Source organism: Homarus americanus, unplaced genomic scaffold (genome assembly GCF_018991925.1).
Source record: "Homarus americanus isolate GMGI-L3 unplaced genomic scaffold, GMGI_Hamer_2.0 scaffold24260, whole genome shotgun sequence".
Taxonomy (NCBI): Eukaryota; Metazoa; Arthropoda; class Malacostraca; order Decapoda; family Nephropidae; genus Homarus; species Homarus americanus.
The window spans coordinates 4,576,238-4,601,068 of NW_024721079.1; the positions used below are offsets into that span (position 1 = coordinate 4,576,238).

Here is a 24,831-nt window from a genome sequence, read left to right on the forward strand (position 1 = left end):
GAGATACAATTGAGACCCTGCAATTGTGTGTAAATGAGGCAGAAAGTCAGATCAGCAACCTGAGACTTGGTCACAATTTTCGTGATGCCATACAGCAGCAGGGTCTACCATTAGACAATACATTATGGTTCCAATATCTTCCCAGGCGGTAGTACCTCCCTGTTTGGTAGCTGCATAATATGAGTCCCTATTTTCTTATCAGAGGCAGAGTGTTTATAGCCCATTCCACTATATATCTGCGCCATATTGGAGGTAAATTAAAGACCTGGGGGGGTGATACCTGCTTAATTATAATGTCACATAAGCGTCGTCTCGGCTGCAACTCTTGGGAAGCGAAGGTCGAGAGACTACTGGAAGGATGAGGTAAGAAGAGGAGTGCGAGGATGCTTAGTCGTGTGGGGTGAGGACAATGAAGGGAGGGTTATGGGTCATGGCAGGTCAGAGGTCACAAGAAAAGAGTCATGGGAGGTCAGAGGTCACAAGAGAAGAGGGTCATGGTAGGTCAAAGGTTACAGAAGAGAATCATGGTAGGTCAAAGGTCACAGGAGAAGAGGGTCATGGTAGGTCAAAGGTCACAGAGGAGAGTCATGACAGAGGAGGAGAGGAAGAGTGTAGAAGAGGCAGGTCGTGACATTTTTACCGTCACGTTTGTTGCCTCATGAGCTTGGATAACTTTTAGAGACTTGTAAGGGGGAAAAATTTTTCTCTTTCTTTCGTTCTCTCACTCTTTAATTCCTCTCTCTCTCTCTCTCTCTCTCTCTCTCTCTCTCTCTCTCTCTCAAAGATAATTCATTTAAATAACTCGGCTCAATTAAAGATTTAACTTTTGAAACTAAAAAAATAACTAAAGAAAATTGTTTGAATTTGTTACTTTAATGTTTCCTCTGTGCCATCACCTGTCCGTATTTATTTTCTGTACTTTAGTTAATTACATATCCAGTGTTGTTACCTGTTGAGTGAAGCGTAAAGGGATATTACAGTATTTCAACGCAAGACGAGTATGTAGGTATATCATAGTGTTTCAACGCCAGGCTACTTGTATGAAGGGCAGTGCTTTGATAGATTTTACACACACACACACACACACACACACACACACACACACACACACACACACACACACACCTCTTATGCAAGTCTTAATGGTAAAGGTGGGGTTTTTTTTATCGGAAATAATGACCACTTTGACAGGGAATTATAAAATGCTGTATAAAAGTGGTGAAAGGGAAGGCCTCAGGGTTGAACCAGCGTAAAGATGTGTTGTTGTCAAAGGTGGAACTGATTTAACAAGGGAAGGCGAGTGGTATAAGGACATTGAATGGAAAGGGGCGTAGGAGAGGGGTGATAGGGGGTGGGAAGTACTATAGGACAGGGAGGGGTGATGATAAGGGATGGAAGAGGTGGTGGTAAGGGGTGGGATGGGTGGTGGTAAGGGAGGGAGGGGTGGAGGTAGGGGTTGTGGTAAGGGGAAGGGTGGTAGTAAGGGAGGGAAATGTGGTGGTAAGGAGTGGAAGGAGTTTGGAAAGGAAGAGGGATGGGTTGTGGTAAAGGGAAGGGTGGTTGTAAAAGGAGAGATGGTCGTAGCGGGTTGGAGGGGTTGTGACAGGGGAAGAAGTATGACAGGGAGAATGGTTCATGACGAGTGAGGGAGACGGTACAGAAATATACCTCGTCAGGACAGTGTTCCTCACACACACACACACATTAGGTCATCAGTGAGGAAATTGTCAAAGAAGAAAATATTCACTGAGGACGAGGCAGGAGAGAAGAGGTAGGAGGGAGGGAGGTTTGAGGAAAGGATGAGAGAGGGGTGGGGGGAGTTGTGTTTCCGGAAAGGTCATGCAGGAGGAGCCTAGGAAAGGCTCAGAGAAGGGTAAATGAGGTGACAGGGGTAAGAAACGGAGGTAGAGGAGGTGGAAACGGGGGTAAGAGGTGAGAGAGGTAGGAGATGGGAGGGGTAGAAGATAAAAAAGCTGGAGGCGGAGGTAAAGGAGGTGGAGGCAGCTCATGGATCACGTACACACACTACAGCACCCCACTGCGACTCACCTTTGATGCCGTGAAGCACCGCCCGCGGCCGCACGCTGTGAGGGAGAGAGACGAAAATTATCTATCGTGTGTATTACCTCGAGCTACATTACTTGACTTTGTGACATGGGAACTCTGGGAAGGTGTGTGTGTGTGTGTGTGTGTGTGTGTGTGTGTGTGTGTGTGTGTGTGTGTGTGTGTGTGTGTGTGTGTGTGTGTGTGTGTGTGTGTGTGTGTGTGTGTGTGTTTTATGTCATTTTTCTCGTAAATATTTTTGAACCGACATTTATTTGTTTTTCAAAAGCTCTATTTCCTGGATATCTTACTGTAAATATACATCCGTGTGTCCGTAACTCCCGACGTGGTGACGGGCTGGTGAGGGCGTCTCCTCACCTGTCAACCACAACATAAGCGACACGGTGACAATATTTACTCTGTTTCTGATCTACCACAAAACTTAAAGTCTTGTCGGTCAACATATAGCATTGTTATGTTTGCACACACACACACACACACACACACACACACACACACACACACACACACACCTACCCCTGACTCTGCCATGCAGCGTTTCGGACAATGGGTGACCCGGTATCCCTGGATTGAAGTGATCACGGTAGACGATGTGCAGAACAAGTGGGATAATTACCTGGACACTATCACCAAAACCTACCACCACTTCTTTCCAGCCAAGACACTGAGGATCCACCCCGATGATGTCCCGTGGATTACACCCCTTATCAAAAGACTAATTGAGCAGCGCAACAAGGCATACTACACCGACAACCGCCTGTACAAAAGTCTACGTAACCAGGTCATCAGGGAAATCAAGTCAGCCAAGAAGTCTTATTATCCCAGGAAATTGCACGGCCTCAAGGAGGTCGGCATCGGTCAGTGGTACTCTAAGGTAAAAGATCTCTGTGGTCTCAACCTTCGTCTCCCACGCTTCCTTTCATCTCTCATTTACCTAGTGAGGAGGCAGCTGAGATAATTAAGAACCACTTTGCTACCAGATGTCATACCCTACCCAGTCTTGACCTCTCTCTCCTCCCGGCTAACTTACCTTCCCCCTCCCCCCCTCCCAGTGTTCAGCCATTTGAAATTGCCAACAAACTCCTGAAATTTAAATCCAAACGCTCCACAACCCCAATTGACCTCCCAATCAAAATTTACAAGAAGTTTTCAGTCAAACTTGCCACCCCCCTCTGTTCTATTATTAATGCATTCCTCAGACAAAGCAAATGCCCTAATTAATGGAAAACCGCATTTGTCACCCCTATCCCCAAGGTCCCCACCCTACAATCCCCTAACGACCTCAGGCCAGTTGCCATTACCCCCATACCCAGTCTACTCTGTGAAGACTTTGTTTTTGAGTGGGCATTTGCTCGTATTTATCAGTAAATTGATCCACAGCAATTTGGCAATATGAGGACCTCCTCTACATCACACTGCTTAGTTAGTTTCCTGGATTTCCTGCACTAAAACCTGCAGAAACATGAGACATCACTGGCCGTTGCCCTTGTTGACTTCAGGAAGGCTTTTGACCTTGTTGATCACTGCACTGTTATCAACAAGGCCATTACACTAGGGCTGCCCACCACCCTGGTCTCATGGCTCACCGATTTCCTGAGTGAGCGATGTCAGGCATTCTCCACATTCCAACACCTCACCTGCGGTGTTCCCCAGGGGACCAAGATGGGACCACTGTGCTTCCTAATCCTGATCAAAGACGCTCTGTCGGACACTCTTCACAGGTGGAAGTACGTGTATGACTGCACTGTGGGGGTTACAGCGGACAACACCTTATCGGACTACTCATCGCTACAAGGCACCCTGGACAGGCTATAGGCATGGACTACGGAGAACAAGGTCACCATCAATCACAAACCAAAACCGTAGTCATGCACATCAACACCGCCACCACTCCAGTCCAAACTCCAGCAGTTACAGTGGGTGCCCAATAATAAAATTAGGGTGTGTCAATTTAGGGGGTGAACTGGCTAAATTGAAAATCGAGTAATTTGGTAGCAATTTATTGTAGTCTTTAAGCATGCAAAACAATATTCTGGCATAAATTTTTTTTTATAATAAGTCCTACCTACATCAAATGGATTTTTAAATGTACATATTTGTGAATTTATAACATAACCAGCGTTTGCACACATGTTACTGTTTCAAGTTTCAAATTATTATATTTTATTATCCGTAGTCTATTTGAAAGTAACCAATGCCTTCATACTCTCTTTGCTTTGGTTTCTTGTCATCAGTAGTCTGCTTGCTATTTGTGCTTTGATGTAACCTTCTCGCCTCTCGTGGCTGTAAACATGGCCCGCTGCTTCTGTGACCATTTTCACACATCTCTCCACACTTTGAGTGTGGGAAGGCCACTTCGGCACCTGCATTGGAGTCTCTTTAAGGTTTCTCAATTCTTGGCTAGTTAGACTTGTTGTCAATGGTGGCTCTAAGACTTCCAAACTCAAGTCAACCAATTCTGACAATTTGGTGGCATTGACGTTTATTGGGGGAACTTTTCTTGAATGAAACGAACAGTCTCCCAACTGGTCGTCATCTATTAGCGTTCCTCTAATCTTTAGAATGACTTCTACAGCCTCGGTTCGGAGATTGGTACATTGACTGCAAAGCATTGCTTGCAAAACTGCTTCTGATCGAGCATACCAAGCGGACCTTCTTGCCACAGGTAACACGATGTCCCTCACTACCTTCCTCTGTGTTCTTACTAGCTGCAATTGAAACAAAAGGTGATTGGGCCCATCCACCCACATAGGATTAAGTTTCACACTAAACCACTGGGGAAGATAAACTCCAATAATAAATTCAACAATTAACCTCAAATTCTTCAGCACTTTGCCCTTCAATTCGTGTTTGGAAATCCAAATCCTGCAGAAACGAAGAGCTGTAGTTAACCAACGGCTGTGACTGACAGGTCCAATCTCCAAGAGAGCCAATGACTGAGGCACTTCTCCTGATCTTATTGCTTGGGCAATACGATAAGCATAGGATTGATCTGTGCTGAGATCTTTGATGACTCCTTCAGACAACGCCGGAAGGGGAGGGCCAACTTCGACCTTTGGAAAGGTTGTATTTATTTCTAGTTGTGTTGCTTCATCCAGCATGATGCCAAGGGGACCTGACCACTTGTTGTTGCTCTTTGTAGGACCATCAAGTTCCTGGATGAGATGACGAAGAGGTAGCTCGCCTGTATGTAAATCACATACAATCCAAACAAGTCTTCTTCCTAGTTTTTTCTCTAAATGCGTCATTACACCCCCCTGCCATCCGGTGTTCACTGCAGTTGAATCTCCACCAACAGCCTGCAGTGAACTGCCAAGTCCTCTCTCCTGAACCCAACATAAAATATGATCAGCAATGACCTCTGCATGTTTCTTCCCTTCTACTTCAGTTTCGGGAGCAAAGTGAAACAAAAACCGACCACCAGGCTCAGAACAGACAGAGTAGTGTTCTTCTTTGATGAGACCTGGAAACTTTCTGTTCACTCCCTCTACTTCTAGCAAAACTTTTGTGTCATCTATTCTTCCATCAAACAAAAGACAGGAGAGCCCTCCCTCGCTTAAATCTTTTTCATGCTGATCAGATATTTCCTTCATTATTTTTTCTTGTGCTCTTCTAATTTTATTATGATCTATCACCAAAGATACATCCTCTCGGCTGATGAGGCCTGCATCTATCCAAGCGGCAGTTGCAATTTCTGCAGCCTCACGAAGTCCAGCATGGTGGCGAATACTAGCTAAAGCAATGTTTGAAATATTTCTTGTGTTGTATTTCATTTTCTTTGGTAAAGGTTCAGATGGCTCTTTGGAACTATCATCTGATGTTGCTTCCTGTTCATCAGAAGAACTATCAAAGAAGTGATAAACATCTTGACACAGCTCTTCCTCTCTTTGGATGGCTTCTTCACTCTTCATTTTCTTCTTTTGTTCCCTCTCTCGGATTTGTTCTCTCTTCTTGGCATTAGCAATCTGCTTCTTTGTTTCTGAATAATCTATTGAACCCATTTGCATACTTCCTTGGCCTTCTGCCTTTGTCCTCTGTGCCTTTATAAATTCAAGCTCTAAAACAGGGATCTTCTTTTCACGAGGACAACCACAATCAATGTGGGAATTATTTTCTCTCTTACCTGTGTGAGAACAGTTGGATTCAGAACATAATTGTATGGAGCACTTGCAGGTCAAAATGTCAAACAGAGTATCAAGTGTGTGCAGAAATTCATTTTTCCTGGCCAAGTTTCCTTTACCAAGTGATGTTTCAACTGCTTTGTGCCATAATTTCGTTAGTTTTAGCTCAATAGTTCGACACTGATTAATCACAGGTGGTTTGAATAGTGCATTAGCTTTTGTCCATTGATGCAGAAGAGGGACTATCATGTCATTTATGAGTTCTTTATCTGTATAGTTCCTTCTGTCCTTTGCATTTTTTTCTCGAAGGAGTAACCCTAATCTTAGCATGTCTCTCACTGTTGGAAGTTCTGATACAGGAAGCTCCTTCCCTTTACCAACTAGCAGGCTCAAGTGGGTTGACAACTGACTTCTTGTCTTCAATTTTGACATCTTCACACTATCTGACAAATAGAAAAATATTTCAATGTTTCATAATTCAATTGTTGTTTCAAAAAATATCAATTTGTTTATCAAAAATGCTGTAACAGAAATAACATAATAATTTCTTAGAACATAATGTTTTATACAATGATATAAGTAACTGCGACAATCAATATGCCCTACTTACAATAATTAAAATGTAGAATTCGTCTGGTAGAGTAGGTGCAAGTGCAATGAGAGCAAACCACCGTCTATGATATCTAGAAGGAGAGTGAGCCGGGCGCCTTATCCTCACGCTTGGTACAAGTCAAAACAAGAATTAAACTGTCCCACACGGAGAGCCTGTTCATGTTCATGTTCTGACATGCATATTGTACACAAGCTATAGAACCATAAAATACTCCATAATCCATATGCTTACATGAGATTAGTTAATATCAAGTGAATAATTCTAATCAAGTCTCATTAATTTGTTGAAATACTGATATTTGAAACTTTAAGGTATAATTGATGTAGGTGAGGGTTATTTCAATTCATTTTTGTTTGCTAATCTCAAGTTTAGACATAAAGAGGCACAATATTTTGACTACCAAATTTGATTTTTAACATGTTGACAAAATTGACACACCCTAGACTGCCCATCCTCTCCAGTTAGTGCAGTCTGCCAAACTCCTGGGTGTAACTATAGACCACAAACTGGACTGGAAGGCCCGTGTAAACAACACTATCAAGGCAGCCTCGTATCGACTCTACATGCTACGACGACTCAGGATACTTGGGGCACCCACGCCAGAGCTGAGGACTATCTACAACTCATTTATACACCCAAAATTAATGTATGCGTCACCAGTCTGGTCATCTTCTCCCAACTCTACCCAACAACGTCAGCTAGAGAAGGTACAGAGGAGGGCCTGCAGAATCATGCTCGACACAGACTACTCGGGCTACAACAACGATCTCTTCACCCTGGAAATGCCATCCCTCAGTGACCTCCACCACCACGCACTAGCAGGGTTGGTAGTGGATACTGCACCATCCTCGCCATGGCCACTTCCTACCACCTGCAGTCCCCCGCCCACCTAGCGCAGTCCGCCACTTCAACAAAATTCAGCCCATAAGAGCCCGCACTGATAGATATAACAATCCCATCTATTGTTAAAATAATAAACAGCTCCTGATTTATGTACTGTACAGCCCTGTAAATGTATTGAACGTATATTATTGCGTCTAAATCACTTGTAAGTTTGTATATTTTCAGCCACCGGCTGCAACTATTAATAAACCGTTTATTATTATTATTATTATTATTATTATTATTATTATTATTATTATTATTATTATTATTATTACACACACACACAAACACACCTAAAAAGTCTTTGACGGTAATAAAAAACTGACTAAAATTAGAAAATGTTGAAGGAAAAACTTTAATGCTTTCATTAGTTCCCCAACAAGGCGGGTAAGTACTCCGAAAATTACTTTTGAAACAACCAGTTAACAGTTAAAGGGAGGTAACAGCCTAAAGTGGCACACCTGTCACTCCTACCCCCACTACCCCCTTCCCCTCCTTGGCACCCCTCCAACAACCCCCCCCTCCCTACCCCGTCACCCCTCCCCCCACCCTGTCTCTGTAGTTGTCGCCTCAAGGTCTGTTTTCTCCTTTCAGTAAAAAATGTCTTGTCGCCAAAGAAAACGGAGGAGCAGTGTGACAGTGACCCTGGATAGCTCGACTAAGAACTTCCCTTTGATGTGAATGATGCTGATGGCTGACAGATGATGTGTCAGCTCAAACATGACACTGAGAGGCTGACTAAGAGCTACAACAGTGTCCCAGAAGCTCATATGTTACTGTCAGCATCGAGAATGTAACCTGGAAACAAAGGATTGGTCTCCTTGTTACTGATGGCGTCGTCTTTCTGGTCGTGTTCCTCGTTCTCACTCACCTGTCGATGTCTCAGGAGGAATAATTGAGCAGATTTTTTTATTAACTACTTTCACTGACGAGAGACAAACGAAGTCAAGAAAATTACTAATTAACTCTCGTGTTATGGATTTTTGTTTAATAATTAACAAGTGTTTCTGATCTGTTGTAGCCATAATTTTCGTTCCATAACCCACAAAACGTAATGATAATCTTAAAACTTTCCCAGAATAAAAATATATTCCCATTTTTCGCTAGAAGAAATCCTGAGAGATGAGACAGTTCTCAGAAGTCCTCACGATCTCGAGAAATCCTTTGAATTCTGAGGAAGATTCTGAGAAGTAGGAACATTGTTGTAAACATATCCACAAGACGCCAGAAACACGTGGATTCCATTCATCTCAAGTTGAGTCTCTAGCAGCGGTGGGGGTGTGTGGCGGTGACCTCAAGTTTCTTGCTTATGACGGTAACGCGATGTATTAAAAACAGTCTTGAACATAAAGTGATTTATCCGTAGATGACAGGTAACTACTTTCTATGAGGTGTCAAAAGCAACAACATATCAGGCTGTGGCAGAGGAGCTACACAGACGCTACACAGACACTACACAGACACTACACAGATGCCACAGACACCACACAGACACTACACAGATGCCACAGACACCACACAGACACTACACAGACACTACACAGACACTACACAGACACTACACAGACACTACACAGACGCTACACATACACCACACAGACACTACAGAGACGCTACACAGACACTACACAGACGCTACACAGACACTACACAGATGCCACAGACACCACACAGACACTACACAGATGCCACAGACACCACACACTACACAGACACCACACTACACAGCACTACAGAGACACGTGGAGCTGAGAAAGCCTCGTGTGAGTACAGATATATTTTCAGTGAGAGGACCTGATCCTTGGGATGATATTGGGGGTAAATCGCCTTAGATCTTCAGAGGCGGCGATGATGTGCCTGTGAGGAGGAGGCAGAGAGGTGGGGGCAGTGAGGCTGGTGGAGGCAGTGAGGGAGGTGGGGCAGTGGGGCTGGTGGGGGCAGTGGGGGGAGGTGGGGGCAGTGAGGGGCTGGTGGGGGCAGTGAGGTGGGGGCAGTGAGGTGGGGGGCAGTGAGGGAGGTGGGGGCAGTGAGGAGGTGGGGCAGTGAGGTGGAGGCTGTGAGGGGCTGGTGGGGGCGTGAGGTGGAGGCTGTGAGGGCTGGTGGGGCAGTGGGGAGGTGGGCTGTGAGGGGCTGGTGGGGGCAGTGAGGTGGAGGCAGTGAGGGAGGTGGGCTGTGAGGGGGTGGTGGGGGCAGTGAGGTGGTGGGCTGTGAGGGGTGGTGGAGGCAGTGAGGGGAGAGTGGGGGCAGTGAGGGGGTGGTGGAGGCAGTGGGGAGGTGGGGGCAGTGAGGGTGGTGGGGGCAGTGAGGGCTGGTGGGGGCAGTGAGGGCTGGTGGAGGCTGTGAGGGGTGGGGGCAGTGAGGGTGGTGGGGGCAGTGAGGTGGAGGCAGTGAGGGAGGTGGAGGCTGTGAGGGCTGGTGGGGCAGTGAGGTGGAGGTGGGCTGTGAGGGGCTGGTGGGGGCAGTGAGGGGGAGGTGGAGGCAGTGGGGAGGTGGGGCTGTGAGGGGGTGGTGGAGGCTGTGAGGGGGTGGTGGGGGCTGTGAGGGGCTGGTGGAGGCTGTGAGGGGTGGAGGAAGGTTGTTGAGGTTAAGGGGTTAGGTGTAGAGGGGCACAGGTGGAGGGGAGTGAGGTTTAACATTAACAATAACATCATCTTAAACCTTCCCGTGACCTTGACCCCTGACCCAACAAAAGCAATAAGACTCCAGACTGCGAACTTTGACCATTATAAGACTTAAGTTCAGTGTTAAAACTTTAGCCTCGATGACCATAACTTTAATTTTCACTGATGTTAAAAAGAAAAAGCGATGTTGTAAGTTGGTAAAAAAATAAGGGTTGCGTTATTGTTCTCACAAAAATAAGGGTTAGGTTATCGTTCTCTCACAAAAATAAGGGTTAAATTATCGATCTCTCACAAAAATAAGGGTTAATTTATCGTTCTCACAAAAATAAGGGTTAAGTTATCGTTCTCTCAAGTTATAGCTTAAACCATCGTCCTCAAAGGGTTATTTCAAGTCATGTGTCTGTCTCAGTCTCGTGTGTTATATTAATGTCTCTCCTCTGAGCGTAAATTAACTTTATGTCTCATCAAACTAGAATCATTACTTATTAAACGTTTAAGAGAGATGTCTCCTTTTATCTCTCCGACTGGTTTGTATTGTCTCTCGGGTAATCATAGTCTTAATAACGACAACAATAACAACGTCTCACCGCTTATCATAACCTCTAATCTGTATCATGAAACTAAGATTACGCGGTAAACGATTATAATGATAACAACAATAACAACAACAATAATAATAATAACAACAGCAACAACAATAATAACCACAATAACAAAAACAACAACAATAATAACAACAGCAACAACAACAATAACAACAACAATAATAATAATAACAACAGCAACAACAATAATAACCACAATAACAAAAACAACAACAATAATAACAACAGCAACAACAACAATAACAACATAAAAAACAATAATAACAACAGCAACAAAAAAAATAACAACAATAACAACAACAATAATAATAACAATAACAACGTCAACTAATACTGTCTCTTCACTTCACATGGTTAATCAATATATCATCAAACCGAGTTAATTTGATCAACCACAACAACCACAACAACAACAACAACAACAACAACAACAACAACAACAACCAACCACCACCACCACCACCACCACCACCACCACAACAACAACAACCACCACCTGCCACTACCCACCAGCAGCAGCAACAACCACCCACCACCAACAACAACAACAACCACCACCTACCACCACCCACCACCACCACCACCCACCACCAACAACAACAACAACAACAACCACCACCACCACCACCACCACCACCACCACCCACACAACAACAACAACAACAACAACAACAACAACAACAACAACAACAACAACAACAACAACAACAACAACCACCACCACCACCACAACCACCACCACCACCACAACAACAGCAACCACCAACACCACAACAACAACAACAACAACCACCACCACAACACCATCTAACCCTATCTCTCTACATACCTTAATTTCAACTCTTTTTTCCTCTCCAGTCAGTATAATCATGAGCTCGAGAAACCTTTTTTTAACTGACGTCTTCCTGCCTCAACTCTGTCTTCGATGATCTCAACTAATATTCACAAATACGTCCATCATGTCGATTTATTTCTGTGTCGAGTATAAGGTGTGTGTGTGTGTGTGTGGTCAACTGTGCTAGGGTTGGGAACAGTCATGTGGGGTTCAAACTATCATCATCAAGGGGTTCAAACTATCATCATCAAGAGGGTTCAAACTATCATCATCAAGGAGGTTCAAACTATCATCATCAAGGAGGTTCAAACTATCATCATCAAGAGGTTCAAACTATCATCATCAAGAGGGTTCAAACTATCATCATCAAGGGGTTCAAACTATCATCATCGAGGGGGTTCAAACTATCATCATCAAGGGGGTTCAAAATATCATCATCAAGGGGGTTCAAACTATCATCATCAAGGGGTTTCAAACTATCATCATCAAGAGGTTCAAACTATCATCATCAAGGGGGTTTAAACTATCATCATTAAGGGGGTTCAAACTATCATCATCAAGGGGGTTCAAACTATCATCATCAAGAGGTTCAAACTATCATCATCAAGAGGTTCAAACTATCATCATCAAGGGGGTTCAAACTATCATCATCAAGGGGGTTCAAACTATCATCATCAAGAGGTTCAAACTATCATCATCAAGGGGTTCAAACTATCATCAAGGAAGGTTCAAACTATCAAGGGGTTCAAACTATCATCATCAAGGGTTCAAGCCATCATCATCAAGAGGTTCAAAAACTATCATCATCAAGGGTTCAAACTATCATCATCAAGGGGTTCAAACTATCATCATCAAGAGGTTCAAACTATCATCATCAAGGGGTTCAAACTATCATCATCAAGGGGTTCAAACTATCATCATCAAGGGTTCAAACTATCATCATCAAGGGGTTCAAGCTATCATCATCAAGGGGTTCAAACTATCATCATCAAGGGGTTCAAGCTATCATCATCAAGGGGTTCAAACAATCATCATCAAGGTTCTCTATCATCATCAAGGGGTTCAAACTATCATCATCAAGGGGTTCAAACTATCATCATCAAGGGTTCAAACTATCATCATCAAGGGGTTCAAACTATCATCAACAAGGAGGTTCAAACTATCATCATCAAGGGGTTCAAACTATCATCATCAAGGGGGTTCAAACTATCATCATCAAGGAGTTCAACTATATCAATCAAGGTTCAAACTATCATCAAGGGGGTTCAAACTATCATCATCAAGGGGTTCAAACTATCATCATCAAGAGGGTTCAAACTATCATCATCAAGGAGGTTCAAACTATCATCATCAAGGAGGTTCAAACTATCATCATCAAGAGGTTCAAACTATCATCATCAAGAGGGTTCAAACTATCATCATCAAGGGGTTCAAACTATCATCATCGAGGGGGTTCAAACTATCATCATCAAGGGGGTTCAAAATATCATCATCAAGGGGGTTCAAACTATCATCATCAAGGGGTTTCAAACTATCATCATCAAGAGGTTCAAACTATCATCATCAAGGGGGTTTAAACTATCATCATTAAGGGGGTTCAAACTATCATCATCAAGGGGGTTCAAACTATCATCATCAAGAGGTTCAAACTATCATCATCAAGAGGTTCAAACTATCATCATCAAGGGGGTTCAAACTATCATCATCAAGGGGGTTCAAACTATCATCATCAAGGGGGTTCAAACTATCATCATCAAGGGGGTTCAAACTATCATCATCAAGGGGTAAAGCCATCATTTTCAAGGAGTTAGAACCATCGCCTTAAGGAGTTGAAACCAGCGTTATATTATTGTTATTATTATTATTATTATTATTATTATTAGCGTGTGGTCGTGATCATGGAGGAATATATTAAGTGTTTACGTATATATTTGTCTGTATTCCTCACAGTCTTATGGGGTCAGGTAGCTGGGTGGGTGTGTCAACAGTATCCGAGCCTTGGTGTGTTGGAGAGTAAATGCTGTAACAGGTTTGTGTTAGCTATACTGTGTGTCACTGTAATCAATGTCTGAGTTGGCTATACTGCGTGTCACCTTAATGGAGGTCTGAATTGGCTATACTGTGTGTCATTGTAGGTCTGAGTTGTCTATACTGCTCATGCCTGTAGGTCTGAGTTGGCTATACTGCGCGTCACTGTAGGCATAAGTTGGCTATAATGCGCACCACTGTTGGCATAAGTTTACTATAATGCACGTTATTGTATGTCTGCATTGGCTATACTGCACCTCTCTGTAATCGAGGCTTAAGTTGGCTATACTGCTCGTCACACTGCCGGGAGGGGGCGTGGGGGGGCTCAATTTCACTTAAGACTATCTTCCAAAGAGCTTTAATACCACCAATACTCTCCGCCGGGGGGCTTGAATACCACTTAAGGCGAGACAAGTAGATAATTCAGAAACTCCAAGTAGATTATTAGTGTTACGTGTGAGGAGGAAGAGGTCCCATCTACTCCATAACCTCTCCAGCAGGGCCTTCTTCAGGGGGTTTGTGTACTAGGAGGTGGTGGAGAGAGTAGTGGTGGGGGTGGTAGAGGAGGTAGAGGAGGTAGTGGTGGTGGAGATACTGTTGGAGGGAGTAGTGGTGGTAGAGGAGGTAGTGGTGGTAGAGAGAGTAGTGGTAGAGATACTGTTGGAGGGAGTAGTGGTGGTAGAGGAGGTAGTGGTGGTAGAGGAGGTAGTGGTGGTAGATGAGGTTGTGGTAGTAGAGGGAATAGTGTTGGCGCTCCTGTTGATGGGGATAGAGTTACTGGTGACGGTGGAAGTGGTGGTGTTATGATGTACAGGTTGATCGAAAAGTCCCTGTGCACCTGTAATGATTAACACTATAACAGTCACAGATGCACAGGGACTTTCTGATCGACGTGTATAACTAACGCTTTAACACCTGAGGTCTTTAAACGGATAATCTAGGTGAGTAAATACTGTATACAATTCACCTGTAAATTGAGAATTGAGGTCAAGAGTATTACATCTCTCAAGGTGGTAGACAGGTGAGTTAGGCACAATAAGAGAAGAGATTGGAAATGAGTTTTTAAAGAGGAAAGTAATGCAAGATAAGACGGGAAACTCAAGATGTCGGTGTGTGACAAAGAGAGGAGGAAAGTTTTGCTGGATAAGAATGGATGTGTCCGGTATTACAACAAATATTTTTCATGTCAAATATTTTGATCCAGCGTAAATAAATAAATTCACAAAACAAGGGGTGTTATGGTAGTGGTATATGTGGTAATAGTGGTAGTGGTGGTGTATGGTAGTAGTAGTTGTGGTGGTGTATGGTAGTAGTAGTTGTGGTGGTAGTAGTGGCAGTGATGGTGGTGTACGCACAGACAACACCCACACCAAAAGTTTGAAATTGTATGACTTTAAAAATAATCAGATTATGACCTAAAAGAGGAGAGGGGGAGGGGGATTTTTTTTCTAACTTAAAACAAAGGCGGATAAAGGAGGGAGGAGGACAAGGGGACAATTATTGCAGGTAGTGAGGGAGGTAGCCCCTAGCACCGTGTGCCCTGAGAGAGAGAGAGAGAGAGGAATGAAGGGACGGAGAGAGAGAGAGAGAGAGAGAGAGAGAGAGAGAGAGAGAGAGAGAGAGAGAAGGAATACTCCTACTATTCTCAACATTATCATTAACCCGACTGCTGGCTGGCTGGCTGGCTCACTTTACACCAACACCACACTCATGATGAAGCCAACAACAACTTGCACACTTCATAACCACCAACAGGAGGTTACAAGACTCGTTCCCTCTGATACACTATGTCCACAACATCTCCGACGTGCACTGCGCGTTTGCCAGCACGATAGGTATGCAACAGTGAGCAGGCACACCCTTAAAGCAGCGAATGTCGTGTTGTAGAAATTGGAGGTGTGTAGAGGAGGTGGGTGTTGTGTGGTATAGGAGGTGGGTGTTGTGTGGTAGGGTTGTTGTGTGGTATAGGAGGTGGGTGTTGTGGTATAGGAGGTGGGTGTTGTGTGGTATAGAGGTGGGTGTTGTGTGGTATAGGAGGTGGGTGTTGTGTGGTATAGGAGGTGGGTGTTGTGTGGTATAGGAGGTGGGTGTTGTGTGGTATAGGAGGTGGGTGTTGTGTGGTATAGGAGGTGGGTGTTGTGTGGTAGGAGCCAGAGATGTGTACAGGAGGCGAGGAACTGTAAGGCACAACGCTCCTGGATCTAAAAAAAAAACTCCGAACCATTGCAATTCTTAAGATGAAGTCCTGTGTTTCCTAATGAGATTCAGAAATATATACTCTCTCTCTCTTCGTCTTTGTTTATCTGAAGTCATATACATTTTCGTCTCGTCCAAAGCAAAAAGACTTAAAAAAAAAAAGACAAAAATATTCTTTAAATAGCTGTAGAGACGAGTGAGGAGACGGCCAGCACAGTGTCAGACAACTCACAAAGGACACGATAAAAATGCATTTGATGGCCACTCGGCGGGGACCAGGGTGATGAAGGTCCAATTTTAGGGTCGTCTCGGTGGGGAACTTGATTACTAACAGATCCAAAGAGTCCCATTTCCCAGCAGAGTCTCTATCTGAACGTGCTGGACTAAGAATCATATCTCTGTCTGTATGTCACGAGATGATTATATCAAATACATGATTCTGTGTCACTTTTTCCTGGTGTGTGTGTGTGTGTGTGTGTGTGTGTGTGTGTGTGTGTGTGTGTGTGTGTGTGTGTGTGTGTGTGTGTATGTGTGTATGTGTGTTTGTATGTATGTGTATGCTTGCGAACCTTTTATTACAATGGTCATATATCTAATGAAACCTTAGGCTGTAGATGTTCAATTTCTGATATATATTTGGGAAGTTTTTGTAATAGGATTCATATATTGAAGTAAAACTTGAGGTTATGAACGAAATCAAATCAGGTGTTAAAAGTCTGGTACAACAAAACTCAGGTCATTCATTCTACCTGACATTCTGACAGGTTAATATTATGGCAAGATGGAGGGTGTTACAGGCCAGTTTCCCTCACAATCTAATGTCTTAAAGCAGGATGTTGTAGGCCAGTTTCCCTCACGATCTTGGAGATGTTCTGGGCACTTGGCTCTAACTACAGGAGCGAACATAAACACCTGTGGGGTAGTTACCCTCCAGGCAGCCTGGGACGGTCGCGCTGACGCACCACTCCTCACAAATGCCCTGTATCAGCCTTCCACCTTAGGGAATCCTTTAAAACAAGGACACACACTTAAACACTACACACACACGAGGGGCACTTAAAGACACTTCACAGGAAATTGCTGTCACTGCACACTGCTCAAAACTCGTTGGTCATTCAAACAAATTTTTGTGGGAGACAATGGCACTGATGACGGAGGAGATCTACCCGTCTTGATTTTACACGAACGCACTTATTTCCACTTAATCGATCACTTGATACTCACTGCGCCATGGAGATGTTCTGGGTACGTGGTTCTAACTACAGGAACGAACATAAACACCTGTAGAGTTCTGTAGGTTCTTATTAACGGAAATATACAGGAGTGCGCTCACAAGCATAGGTAGTCCTCACACTCCTATAGGGGTCAACTGACCTCACTCTGACCTCTCAGGCGACATGTGGTAAGTGGTACATTAGCAGCTTCCAGATGTCGCCAGGCACATTTATCTAAGCGTGTGGTGACATGAAACAGGGGCATTGCCACACGCTACTGACTAGAGAAATAATGTGTATATATAGAGTACATACATGGTATACATACAACATACATAATATACATACAGATCTAATGTCTTAAAGCACGATGTTGTAGGCCAGTTTCCTTCACGATCTAACGTCTTAAAGCAGGTTGTTGCAGGCCAGTTCCCCTCACGATCTCACTCCTTAAAGCAGGGTGTTGCAGGCCAGTTTCCCTCACAATCTAATGTCTTAAAGCAGGGTGTTGCAGGCCAGTTTCCCTCATATTCTCACTTCCAGGATGCAGTCACCCTCACATATGAAAACTCCAATGGTAGACGAAGATTAAAATTGTGATATATAGTCACAAAGGGAAACGAGAGAACGGGGAGGAAAGAGGGAGGAAGCGTATGGGACCGATAACAGGGGAGAGAAGGAAGAAGACCCGAGAAACAGGCCCACGAACAATAAACAAGGGAATAATGAGACACGGATGAACAAGGGGGAATGGAAGAAGACTTGGGGGAAAGCTGTGTAAGGTGATGCTTGGACTTTGTTGCAGAGAAGTTTGTTAGGTTAGGTTTGATTAGGTTAGGTTAGGTTTGATTAGTTTTGGTTAGATTAGTTTACGATATGTTTCAAAGTTAGAGTGTATAGGTTAGGTTAGGTGTATAGATTAGTTTAAGTTAGGTTAGGTTAGTTTTGGTTAGGTTAGGTTTTATGTTCCTCTTTGAAGTGAATTTTAATAAGTTAGAGAATGTTTAAGCAAAATCCTGCATTTCGCTTTGGTGAGGGGGAGTGAGGGAGCGGTGGGAGAGACAGAGAGAGGGTAAGGAAAGGAGGGAAAGGGAAGGAGGGAGAGAGAAGGGACGGAAGAGTGAGTGGAGTAACGGAGGGAGGGAGAGAGAGAGAATAAGGAAGGGTAGGAGGGAGGGAAAGAGAGGGAGAGAGTAAAAAAAGGAAGGAGGGAGTAACGAAATGGACGGAGAGAAGGAAGCAATAAGGAAGGAAGGGAGGAAGTAGAAATGGCAAAAATGGAGGGTAGGTAGGAGGGAAGGCATAATAGAAGCAGTGAAGCATCAACCACCAATATAACTAAGCTGTAAAGTGATTATAAATGGCTTACATCAGGTACACTTAACACACAAACACGACTACAGGCTGCTGGTGAGTCGTCGAGGTCGTACAGGCTGCTGGTGAGTTGTCGAGGTCGTACAGGTTGCTGGTGAGTCGTCGAGGTCGTACAGGCTGCTGGTGAGTCGTCGAGGTCGTACAGGTTGCTGGTGAGTCGTCGAGGTCGTACAGGCTGCTGGTGAGTCGTCGAGGTCGTACAGATGTGTCATGAGAATTTAACCAGGATCTCGACACGATATACCTGAATTAAAACTTCATATGTTCCGACGAAGCTAATAAAGATGGACTTCGTATACGAGTTTGTGGGTGGTGGGTGAGTGTGTGGGTGGTGGTGATGGATGAGAGTGTGTGGGTGGTGGATGAGAGAGAGTACATGTGTGGTGCTGGTACATGAGCGTGTGGGTGGTGCTGGTGGATGAGTGTGTGGGTGGTGCTGGTGGATCGGAGAGTGTGTGAGTGGTGGTGGATGAGAGAGGTGGGTGGGTGGTGCTGGTGGATGAGAGAGTGTGAGTGGTGGTGGATGAGAGTGGGTGGGTGGTGCTGGTGGATGAGAGGTGTGGGTGGTGGTGGATGAGGAGGTGTGGGTGGTGGATGGGAGGTGGGTGGGTGGTGCTGGTGGATGAGAGAGCGTGTGGGTGGTGCTGGTGGATGAGAGGTGTGTGGGTAGTGGATGGGAGAGAGTATATGTTTGGTGCTGGTACAGAGTGTGTGGGTGGTGTTGGTGGATGAGAGGTGTGTGGGTGGTGCTGGTGGATGAGAGAGTGTGTGGGTGGTGGTGGATGAGAGAGTGGGTGAGGATGGTGGATGAGATGTGGGGTGGTGGTGGATGAGAGAGTGTGGGGTGATGCTGGTGGATGAGAGAGTGTGTGGGTGGTGGTGGATGAGAGTGGGTGGGTGATGCTGGTGGATGAGAGAGTGGGGTGGTGGTGGATGAGAGAGTGTGTGGGTGGTGGATGGGAGAGGGTGGGTGGTGCTGGTGGATGAGAGAGCGTGTGGGTGGTGCTGGTGGATGAGAGAGTGTGTGGGTAGTGGATGGGAGAGAGAATATGTTTGGTGCTGGTACATGAGTGTGTGGGTGGTGTTGGATGAGAGAGTGTGTGGGTGGTGCTGGTGGATGAGAGAGGTGGGTGGTGGTGGATGAGAGAGTGGGTGGGTGATGCTGGTGATGAGAGATTGTGGGTGGTGCTGGTGGATGAGAGATTGTGTGGGTGGTGCTGGTGGATGAGAGAGTGTGTGGTGGTGGTGGATGAGAGTGTGTGGGTGGTGGTGGATGAGAGATTGTGTGGGTGGTGCTGGTGGATGAGAGAGTGGGTGGGTGGTGCTGGTGGATGAGAGTGGGTGGGTGGTTGTGTCCCATATAGTGTTTATTATCTGTAGATGATGGTGTTAGTGTTATTTATTATGTCATTCATTCGGTGGTGTGTGTGTGTGTGTGTGTGTGTGTGTGCGTGTGTGGGAAGAGAAACAGAGAAGAACAGAGAGATACAGTAAAAAAAAAAAGACGAGAGAGAGAGAGAAAAATAATGAAAAATAGAGAAAATAGAGAGAGAGAGAGAGAGAGAGAGAGAGAGAGAGAGAGAGAGAGAGAGAGAGAGACCCACTGTAAAAGCTTATTTAAACAGTCAAGCAGCCGGAAAACAAAAAGGAAAAAAATATAACGACGTCCCTGTTGGAGATAGCTGTGGGGCGCCTCCACCTCCTAACAGCTAACAGGGCTGAACCAGTTAATATAAACCACCAGATAGCAGGCCAGTAGTGTGTGTATGTATGTATTACCCTGACAATTATCCGACAAAAATGAAAATACAATCACCGTGTGGAGAAAAAAAAACTGCTTTCAGTCTTACAATAAACTACGTATTTTATATTACCAGTCGTGTCGTGGAACAGGGAGGATGGCTCTCATTTCACGACCCGTAGTCACTGGTTTACAACTTTTACCCGGGGATAAAGCACAACTTTCCCATGTGGTCGCCAGTGATGCAAATCTGAGGTCTCGACTTCACATGTTTTTCGCCCCAGGGAAGGGAAGCGAGCACACACACACACACACACGCATGCAGACACACACACACACACACACACACACACACACACACACGCAAGCACACTCTTATGTATTCAACCAATTAAAAAAGATTATTTTCGAATTTCTGAATGATTTGCATCTTTATAGGACTCAAATTATCGTTACATTTGTTCCGTCATGTATCTTTCTAACAGCCGCGGTGTTGTGAGTTAACTTTTGCTACCGTTTTCAGAATATAAATGGGCTGCTTTTGACGGGATTGGGTTAAAAAGAGGCTGTGGCTTAATGGAGAGATTCACCACTCATAACCCTTGGATAACAATCTTATTTTTGTCATAAGAGTTGTGTATAGACGAAGGTAAAAACAGGTGGTGTAGTTGGGTGAGTGAGAGGGCTTGATATTATACTTGTGTAGAGAGAGAGAGAGAGAGAGAGAGAGAGAGAGAGAGAGAGAGAGCAGGAAGGGTAGGAACAGATATATAAATAAGAAATTTAGGGGGAGTTATAGAGAGACAAAGATAAACAGACAGTGGAGGAGAGACACAGAGGAGGGGAGTTGAGAGAGAAAGAATTTAAGAGATATTAGAAGCGTGTGAAAGAAATAAAGACCGAGAATGGGGGAGGGAGACACACAGATGAAAGAGAAAACGAGAAACATAAGATAAAGAGAGAGAGAGAGAGAGAGAGAGAGAGAGCCGCCATAACAATAGAGAGGTAGAGAGAGAGATGGGAACGTCCAATCGAGTGAATATCTTCTAGACTCATTAAGGCGATCAAGAGTTTGCTGATTATTATCTGCACAAACGACTCACGACCCCCAAGACTTGAGCCGAGGTGACACGACGGACGGAATCACAACGTGAAAATGGACATCGCAATCAAAGGCTGTCAGCGTTCATTTGGAAGTCCTCAGTCTCCTGGAACGCACATCATCTCGAAATTGAAATCCTGGATGATTGAATCAGTGGGTTTATTGAACGCAAAATCGAGCTGGATGAGGAGGGTGTATGAGAACCCTGGAGAGCTTGGGCTGGCAGGGACTGGACGAGGTAGTGGAGGGATATGGCTAAAGGAAGGTTGAGGTTGAAGGGAGTTTTAGGGAAATGGAGGTTTGAGAATAGTGGAGAACCGTGAATATTTAGATGCTCGTGGATACTAAAGGGTCAATTACAGTCGAGAATCGTGAATAGTAAAGGGTCACTCACTCACAGAAGAGGGTCGCTTATATAAGAAGGTCGCGGATAGTAAAGGGTCGCGAATAGTAAAGGGTCGCATACAGTCGAGAGTCGCGAATAGTAGAGACTGGCTTATAGCAGAGGGTCGCGGATAGTAAAGGATAGCAAAAGAACGCGTGTAGGGAGAGTTCATGGGTGGCGGCGTCCGTGTTGAGTTACAAATTATTAAGAGATGGCATTGAGTGAGGGAGGACCTGACACAGCCCCCCCCCCACCCCCCAGGAGTGTTGTATTATCACTGTTGTGTGCTCCCACGATTTGTCGCAAGGGAGAAACTGGTGAAGAGGAGAGAAGAGGAATAGGAACAGAGAAGAGAAGAATTATGGATAAAAATTTAAGGGGAAATGAAGAGAGGAGGAATGAAGACAAAAGAAGATGGGGAAAAGAATAGAAGAGGGAATGAGAAAAGAGAAAAGAATCGGAATAAAGATAAACGAAAAAGAAAGTGGAGAAGGAGGAAGGGAGTGGATGAGAGGGGAGAGAATATCAAAGAAGAGGAGGGAAGGAGAGGAGAAGAGTGTGAAGACAGAGGGAAGACAGAAGATGGAGAGGAACACAACGGAGACTTTAATTAAAACGCCTCACAAAGACGTGCCATTACACTTTATCTCGGCATGACACCTCAGTATGACACTTTATGAGAACAAGTCAGCATGGCGTCTTAATACGACACCTCAGAATGACACTATGTGGACATGTGCTACTACCTTAAATATGACACGTTATCATAACAAAACGTGACACTGAACTATGACAAGTCGACGTGACACAACCACACGTGACACATTATAATGGATCATCATGACAATAAAACATCACGTCTATGCCACCTCATCCAAACCCCCTATGGTAATATACAGCCATGACACCTTATGACACATTCTCCACAGGAAGCGGCGTAGGAGGTGTGGCACATCACCATCTAGGAAGCGTAACACATCACCAAGAAGGAGGCGTGGCACACATCACCCAGAAGGAGGCGTGGCACACATCACCAAGAAGGAGGCGTGGCACACATCACTAAGAAGGAGGCGTGGCACACATCACCAAGAAGAGGCGTGGCACACATCACCAAGAAGGAAGTGGCACATCACTAGGAAGGAGGCGTGGCAAACATCACCAAGAAGGAAGCGGGCACACATCACTAAGAAGGAGGCGTGGCACACATCACCAAAAAGGAGGCGGCACACATCACTAAGAAGGAGGCGTGGACACATCACCAAAAGGAGTGGCACATCACTAAGAAGGGAGGCGGCACACATCACCAAGAAGGAGGCGTGGCACACATCACCAAGAAGGAGGCGCGGCACACATCACCAAGAAGGAGGTGGCAAAGGAAGACCAAGAGTTTTGCGGCCAACACCACGATGATGGACGGTGTGTCGGCCGTCAGGGTTCCATCACTGTGGTAATGGAACAGAGGACTATTTGTTACCACCGCCTGTGTGCATAAATGTTCTCTGGGGGTTAGATGGCACGTCTCTCTCTCTCTCTCCCGATCGGTCATGTTGCCATAGGGAAAAATGGTTGTAACATATGGATAAATATTTTGTTTTTAAAGTTTGGTTGTGTGTGTGTGTGTGTATGTGTGTGTGTGTGTGTGTGTGTGTGTGTGTGTGTGTGACCAGATAATTTTTTTACCGTAGTAATAAAACAATTTCTTCATTCACTAACCAGAGTTGCCAGTCATCAGCAGAAAAAAAATCTTAATTATTTTCATACCAAGTTTATTCACCAAGTAGGACAATAAAACATCACAAGGGGGCCGTATGTCGCCCTGCCTGTAATCCCCTGAGCTGATCCTGTGTTCAAACTCGTGTTTTTCCCCCCCACCGTCACTCTGTAGGCGGGAATCGGCTTTAAAATATACATAAAAATCCCTTTTGAAATTGTTGATAGAACCGGGTACTGTACTGGATGAAATAAAATGTGGCGTGGGATTTAGTGCAGGATAGTTGGCAATTATCACTGTATGGGGGAACCTCAAAGGCCTGGGGAAAAAAAGATCAAATGAAACAAATTAAATTTATTTAGATTTTTTTTCACATTTGGATATGTCCCGCAAACTGTGTCAATTTCCATTCTTTGTGTTTAGAATCTGGATCACTAAATGGCCTTACCTGTGATATTTTACAGGTGTTAACAACTTTACAGTTTACCACCTTTACCTGATGAACGAAAATTCGGGTCAGGTGAAGATTAGACACCCCAGCTTATTTTACCTTAAGATTAAACACCTTAGCGTTACTTCAGGGGTTAACTTAGATTAGGGTAGGTTAAATTAGATTAGTGATAGAGTGGTTAAACTTCAGGTGAAATAACCTGGGGTGTCTAATCTTCACCTGATTCAAAAATCCTTCCAACGTAATCTGTTATTTTACACGTAATATAACATACAGTAGATATATCAACTCTCCTAGAAATATTTAATACAATTTTAATCTACAAATGATATGTATGTATGTATGTATGTATGTATGTATGTAGAGGATGCAGGTGTGCCTCTCAGGTGAACGTTAATGAGCCACTCGTCTGGAAGGCTTCACTAACTTGCGGTGAGAAGGATAATGCGTTCAGGGATTTCTTGATTGTATCGTGACGGTGGCTGGTTAGTTGGGCTCCTGTTCTAATAGACCCTAGCTTAATCTAACTGCTTATCTGTTCTAATGGGCCGACGCTAAATACAAACCAGTTCTAATGGACACCGGTTGTATAGGTGAGGTTAGGTTAGGTTAGGTTAAGTTAGGTCAGGTTAGGTTAGGTTAGGTTAGGTTAGGTTAGGTTAGGTTAAGTTAAGTTAAGTTAGGTTAGGTTAAGTTAGGTTAGGTTAAGTTAGGTTATTATTCATATATTAAAACTTGTTAACCTTTAGTTTGTATTTAAGTTTTGAAATTGTATGTTTTAACTTCTCCATTAATCAATAGTGTTATAATAGCTTTTTGTCACCTCTGATAGTGAAGTGTTTGGTCTGTGTTTGGAAGTACAGTTGTGTCCCAATAATAAGCTAT

The 24,831-nt window shown here is 44.3% G+C and overlaps 1 long non-coding RNA gene across 1 annotated transcript in view; it reads right to left on the reverse strand.

Moving 5' to 3' along the window:
* Positions 1–2,035: 2,035 nt before the first annotated feature.
* The window catches only part of LOC121861464, a 73,155-nt gene continuing 50,359 nt past the window's right edge, over positions 2,036–24,831 (reverse strand). The window contains exon 3 of the long non-coding RNA XR_006088030.1: positions 2,036–2,084. This is a non-coding gene — a long non-coding RNA (uncharacterized LOC121861464). The remainder of the gene's footprint in view (positions 2,085–24,831) is intronic.